General features: G+C 44.4%; 1 long non-coding RNA gene across 1 annotated transcript; it reads left to right on the top strand.

Moving 5' to 3' along the window:
* Nucleotides 1-489: 489 nt before the first annotated feature.
* On the top strand, nt 490-4,366 carry LOC135371174 (uncharacterized). The gene is made up of 3 exons (XR_010415530.1): nt 490-1,038; nt 1,151-1,369; nt 1,866-4,366. It is a non-coding gene; the product is annotated as an uncharacterized LOC135371174 (long non-coding RNA).
* Nucleotides 4,367-7,165: the final 2,799 nt, after the last annotated feature.

A 7,165-nucleotide genomic window follows, 5' to 3' on the forward strand; every position in this document is an offset into this window, starting at 1 on the left:
CATAGAGCATGTCGTCTACAAACACGTGATCCGGTTCTTGGAAAACAACCAGTTCTTCTTCCACAATCAGCATGGATTCCGAAAGGGTTTTTCCTGCGAAACCCAACTTGCATCGTTCACGCATCACATCAGCCTCGCTTTAGATAACAACACTGACGACACACTGCGCACAGATAACAACACTGCGATGCTATCTTCCTCGACCTATCAAAAGCCTTTGATAGGATATCACACTCATTGCTGTTTAAAAAATTATCAGCGCTCCACTTCCACCCACTTATACTTCAATGGATTAAAGGGACTCTGACCAGAAACTGTGGGAGCTCTTTCGTACCTGTAGTCGATAAAGCATCCAACAAGGACTCTCCATGCGAAAATTCACGCATTAAAACCCCACGGTTTCTCTAAACTCGAATTTTAAACATTCGACTTCATCCGAGTGCAGCACGCCTAGCGTCAAACCGAGAAAACATACGTTTATATAGAATATCCACCCCGGTCCACCATCAAGATGACGTCAACACGGGGGCCACTCGCAACACCCACAATTGGCTCAAACGCGTCACGTGGTCACGCAATATCTGTCAATTTCCTTCATGAAATGGCATTTCTACGTTAATATGTTTTTGTTACAGAGCCTCAAAAAGAAAAATATACCCTGCATTTATCACCTGCAACAGTTTCTACGATTTTCTTTTCAATCTGTACACGGCGTTCGATATATGCTTCCGTATCCGGTCAGCTGTAATGGATGCCGTATGCCGAGCTTGCGAACTGCGAACTTGTGTGACTCCCGGTTCATCCTCTTTGTTCGGGTCATTGGGTTGGTGTTGGTCACCATATTCTGAACGTTTCACCTATCGTTGCGGTGTACTGTTCTTGATCTGCTGCGAAGCGATGAACCGCAACGGCAGTCACTCGCCTCAGCGAACTTCTGTCTGCTGCATCTCAAAGGAGCATGGGGACCTGATGATACCTTCAACTAAAGAAACCAAATGTGCTCTCGTGTGGTCCTGACGGAAAAGTAGTATCAACAAGGTTAGCACATTTATTTTTCAGTTCCAAGTCTACGTACTGAAAACCATGCAGGTGCAGTCGATCATTCTCGTAGCTGTTGTGTAACGCGTATGCTTTCTTACATATCCCACAGAACCCTCCACTTTTTCGACCAAGTTATCGTTATGAGATCCTTCTGATGGCTTCTTACTAGGCTATGCCGCTCCGAAGCATTGAGATGACGAAGCGTCGTGGTAGCTGCACCTCTGCCTTCGAAAGATGAATCAGTCATTCCACACTGTGCTTACTGGCTTTGTGTAGAGTCTGGCAAATCCGACAGACTTGGACTGCCTTTTTCAAGAAAGTTTGAAATGTAAGTATGTGTATATTGGTTTCACATATCCACCACATATTGAGCGTGTGTATGATTGTACTTTATATGCTACAGCGTATCAGCATACATTATTATTCAACACGTAGTGTGGCAAACTCGACATCAGTCACACAAAGCCAACAATTGCCTTTTCTTCAATTGCTTATTTTTATCATATCATGTTTTTGTCTATATCTCAATTTACCAACCAACAAAGTATATTATTTTAGTATAATCGTCTGATATTTAACAAGTCACAGTTTTACCATGGTTTTGGCACACTATAGCCCGAGTTGCTTATGCGTCATTAAATTGAATCATCGTCATCTTCAACTGCCATTATTCAATTGAAGTGCCAGGTGGATATAATGATATGGCAAGATATATTTTTTTGCTGTCATCCTGGAATTGCTCATTTCAGAAGAATAGTCACCGTGAAGTTTGTTTTCGTTTTCAGAAACATTAAGAGGACTAAAACCAAACACTTTTCTTTCAGAGCATCCCTTATGCACCTGCATTTCAATTCCAATCTGTATTACAAGAATGACACCACTCAACAGAGATGAACATCTGAAAGTGAAAGAGCTGGAATGAAGATACGTTAATCTGTGTCAAAGGTTCTTAGTATGTGTGCGAGTCGAGGACATAGGTCTCAAGCTTATTCCTGTCTTCAGAAGAGGTGACAACTATGCTCCTTCTATCTATTAACCAGCTCCACTTTTTAGGGTTCCCTGTAAACTAATGGAGCACATCATGTACTACCACGTTGTTAACTAAGTTGACTCTGCCAATTTCTTTTTTTAAATTCCAGCATGGCTTTAGAAAAGGGTATTCAGGCAAAACTAACGTAGTGGAATTCGTTCACAGCATTTCAAACTGTCTTGATTTCTGGGTCCATGTAGATGTAGTATTCTTTTTATTTTGTAAGGGCTTTTGACACTGTGCTCTACGCTCGCGTGTTGGCCAAAGTAGCCTAATTAAAATTTGATCCTGCTACCTGGATATGCAGTTTCTCAACTAACCGTAACTGTGGCGACAACTCGTGAGGAGAACCTATCATATCGCCACCATGCAGCATTTGTTATATTACAATCGCTTCACATTTTAATCTAGTCAAAAGCAAGGCCTTTTGGTGATCGGTCTTGTATAATTACGTGCCCCTCCGTTATGTAACACCACACTGGGTTCTTCAATCTATGAGAGAGAAATAAATATATTGCCAAGTAAATTGTCTACAAGGCTCGTTATTCCATTTCGCCACACTACCACAAGCAATTGTTAGAGTAGTGGCCCAGGGTATGAAGCTCGCCACTAATCATCATTCAAACAAAGTTCATAATGTAAAATGCTTTACTCAGAACACTGGCTTAACACAACAATTAAGAATAAAGAGAGTAAACGTTTCATTGCCTATCCAGGTGGCATCATCCCTCCAACAGAGAACAATCAAAAACAACATCAAAGGAGTCAAATCGGTGGTCCGCATTCCTTTCATCCAATATATTTCATACGCTATTTGGAGGGCACTGTGCCCATCAGGCATTTTGACTGTGCATATCAAGTTGAGTGCATAGAATCTGATGCAACCTACATTGGCGAGATAGACAAAAGACGTGGGACAAGACTAAAAGAGCCAGTTGCCAGGGCTACTAATGCTTAGCTTAACTAAACAGGACCGAATCAGTCTACCACTGCTGTCCTAAGGGACATATATTTTGATGGTGCAGTAACCTTTGCTCATGACTAGCGATGGGACCCTAGAAAGTTCTTAGAATCCTGCTTTATCAGGCGTGATGCTTCAGCCTGTAATACATACCGTGGCCCCCTATCGGATGTGTAAGATTCCCTCTTAGATAGGCTGACGTGCTCATCTTTGGCCTCTGTTGTACTGATGATGCCACCCGGATAGGCGACAAAACGTTTACGCTCTGTTTTTATTCGTTGTGTTCAGCGGTGTTTGCAGTAAAGGACGCTACATTATGAGGTTGTCACCCGGCTTTTGGAATATATTTTCAAATAAAGTTGTTTTACAAAGCTCAATACATTGCAGAAATCATTCTTGTTGCCTATTGTTTTGGGGGTGCCATTCTAGCAGTCACATGAAGCACTGAAGGGCCAATTTAAAAAGTAAAGGCAGTCTGATTTATGTTCTTGCTGACATGGCACAGCGTATGTACGAGGTAGCTCCATTTCAGAAGCCTGAGAACACTCAAAGCAATTAGTGTGCTAGCATCAGATATGGTGTACAGCATTACATATTTGCTTTTGCTAGGGCAACTCAGAAGGGTGGATAGAAAGGCAGTTACAACCTGTTTCCACAAAAGACACTCAGATTCATTAGCAATTTCCTCTAAGAGAGCCAAGGCTTTTTCTAGATTACTAGAACATGGGTACCTGGTTATAAATAACAAGAATTCATCTACCAGAAGTCAGTGTTTCACACACCCTGCTTTCCATCAACACTATTAAAAGGTGTGACCCCCAAACCTGCACAAAATTCCTGGAGAGTCTTTACTGGACACTGTTGCTGTCCCTCTCACCAGGTGCTCCCTATGAACCCGATTCAGTTCTGGATGCACTGCCTGAGCTAACTTCAGCATGCTTTCCCAACACGAATGGTATATGCTATGAGGAGTGTTGTACTTACTGAAAGCAACATGAAATGCTGTACCTTGACAGGTAACGTTGATATCCTTCTTAAGACCGTAGAGAGATGTTCCTTGCTCCCTTTCTTCCAAATCTTACTATCAGACGCAAGCCCACTTGCCACCAAGCCAATGAGATGTGCCTCACAGTCAGTGCAATCAAGGGAATCAATCACTGAGGCTCAGAAAAGTTGTTTTCCATCGGGATCTGATCCAGCACTGAGCCGTGAGTAGCCCCGTGAAAGTACCAAGGTTTCTTCGAATTTTAAATGTGCCAGCATTTGTTTTCCTCCCCTCCTTCTTTTTATGTAGTAGCTGATTACTTTAGCCTTGTACTGCTTTGGAGATTGTGGAGATGATGTAAGAGGTGGAACTAGTGTTAGCAGAACGTACTTTAATAGAATAACGTGCGAAGCGTGCAAAGCATAGCGAGCCTCGCACCACAGATAAAACGAAGAGAAAGAAAAACTTCAATCCGTTGTTAGCGTTATCCAACACCCCAACTCGTTAACAACGATTCCCTACAATTCCCACTTGAGTTCTCAGTCGTTCGAAGTTTTGTTTGCAAAGAGCTTTCGTGAAACAGTCCGCCGCCATATTCTTGGTGTCACAGTATTCGAATCGAATTATCTTTTGACTAACCAAGTCACGAATAAAATGGTAGCGAATGTCTATGTGCTTTGTCAGAGTGTTGGAGCTTGCATCCACGGTGAGCCTGATGCAGCCTTGATTGTCTTCGTAAATAACCATTGGTTCAGCCTGTGGCGCTCCCAAATCCAGTAGCAGCTGACGTAGCCAAAGCAGTTCTTGAGAAGCACTCGCTGCGGCAACGTATTCAGCTTCGGTGGATGATAATGCAACACAGAGTTGCTTTCGGCTGCCCCAAGACACACTGCTCTCACCAAGCTTAAACAAAAACCCCGATGTTGATTTCCGGTCTTGAGGGTCTCCTGCCCAATCAGCGTCGACGTAGCAAGAAAGCTTGAGTACTGCAGTTACTGGTAATTTCAGTTTCATGTCCTTAGTATGGTTGAGGTAACGTAGTACTCGTTTTAGTGCGTTCCAGTCTCTCTGACGTGGACAGCTAACTCGTCTGCACAAGACGCCTAGCGCAAACGCTATATCTGGCCGTGTTGTCGTCGATATATGCAGTAGAGCCCCAACTGCTTCTTTGTACTTATGACTTGTTGGTAACAAATCCTCGTCTCCCCTACACTGGAGGTAGCCTGCGTCCATAGGAGTGGCAGCGCCCCTTGCGTCCTCCATGCCATATCGACTTAGGAGGCCGCCGATTTTGTTGCGTTGACTTAGAAGGAAACTCCCGTCCGCTTCACGCTCAACTTCAATTCCAAGATAGTGTGTAACATTTCCAAGATCCTTCGTTCCGAAGTGGTGATTCAACAGTTCTTGTAGGTCTTGAATACAACCGTCATTCTCATGCGCAATGATTATGTCGTCCACATATGCTAGTACATACAACCAACTGTCTGTGTACTTCGTGTAGAGGCAAGGATCCGCTTTGCTTCTGCACAAGCCATATTCAAGTAGCACTTCGTTAAGCCTTTCGTTCCAAGCTCTAGCGGCTTGTTTGAGTCCGTAGATGGATTTCTTCAGTCTGCACACGAGGTGGCCTTCTCCATCTTTTACGTATCCCTCTGGTTGTGACATGTAGATGTCCTCTTCAAGGTTTCCATGCAGAAAGGCTGTGTTGACATCACAATGCTTGACTTTCATCCCCTGTGCGGCTGCGACTGTTAGTACTGCTCTAAAAGTGGCCTGCCTTGCAACAGGTGCAAATGTGGCGTCGTAATCAACACCATATTTCTGAGAGTAGCCTTTCGCAACAAGTCTCGCCTTGTACCTTTCAATTTTCCCGTCTTTGTCACGTTTCTTTTTAAAAACCCACTTGCAACCTATCGCTTTCCGCCCCTCTGGCAATGAGACAAGCTCCCAGGTTCCCGTACTGCATAAGGATCGCATTTCTTCGTCTGTTGCCTTTATCCACTTCTCTTTTTCATGTTCTGGCATCATTTGTATGTCTTCCCAACATTCCGGATCTGAGAGATCTGCTTCAAAAGTGACGTAGGAGAAGCGCTCCGGCGGTACACCTTTGTTCGTTCTTTTCGATCGCCGAACTACAGTCTGCTCGTCTCGCTGTGCGGATTGTTCTCCTACTGTAACCTCCACACCGTCAGTCACAGTGTCTTGTTCCACGTCAACGGGTCGGTGAAGGACTGGCGGGTCCATTACTATGACGTTTGGACACCCGTAGAAATCCGGTTCCACGGAATTTTCGTCGATTACGACAGAACGGCTAGTAGACACTCTGTTGTCAGGATGCAGAATCCTGTATCCTTTCTGTCTGTCGCTGTACCCCACGAAGATACCTTCTTCCGCGCATCTGTCCCACTTCCTGCGCTTTTCCTTCGGAATATGTACAAAAGCTTTGCTGCCGAAAATTCGCAAGTGACTGATATGGGGCTTCTGTCCAGTCCAGAGTTCAAAAGGTGTCTTCGTCGCAGCCCTTGTAGGTAGCCTATTCTGTAAGTAGCACGCAGTTGAAATAGCTTCCCCCCAGTACATCTCCGGAAGCTTCGCCTCGAAAAGCATACTACGAGCGCTTTCACAAAGCGTTCTATTTTTCCTCTCTGCGACACCGTTTTGCTCTGGATTGTAGGGTACGGTAGACTGGAATTGAATTCCATGCTTCCGGAGGATTGCTTGCGTTTTGCTGCCCGTGTACTCTGTCCCATTATCACTGCGAAGTACAATCGGTCGTTTTCCGAATCTATTTTGCACATACGCTATGTACTCTTCTAGCCGGTCCGGAACTTCTAGCTTTGACTGTAGCAAGTAAATAACCGTATACCTCGAATAGTCGTCAATAAATGAGATGAAGTATCTCCTTTTGCCAACTGTGGCGGTCTGCATTGGACCACACACATCGCTGTGTACCAAGTCCATTAACTCTCGAGATTGTCTCTTGCTCACTTGTGGAAAGGGTTTCCTCGTCATCTTTCCTTTCAGACAACTTGAGCACTTCAACAGCTTGTCGCAGTCCCGTATGTGGATGCCTTCAGCAAGATCATCGCGGACGAGCGTTCTCACCGCTTCTGGATCTCTGTGACCAAGCCTCCGGTGCCAAGTATGA

The sequence above is a fragment of the Ornithodoros turicata genome, chromosome 1, assembly GCF_037126465.1.
Source record: "Ornithodoros turicata isolate Travis chromosome 1, ASM3712646v1, whole genome shotgun sequence".
NCBI lineage: Eukaryota > Metazoa > Arthropoda > Arachnida > Ixodida > Argasidae > Ornithodoros > Ornithodoros turicata.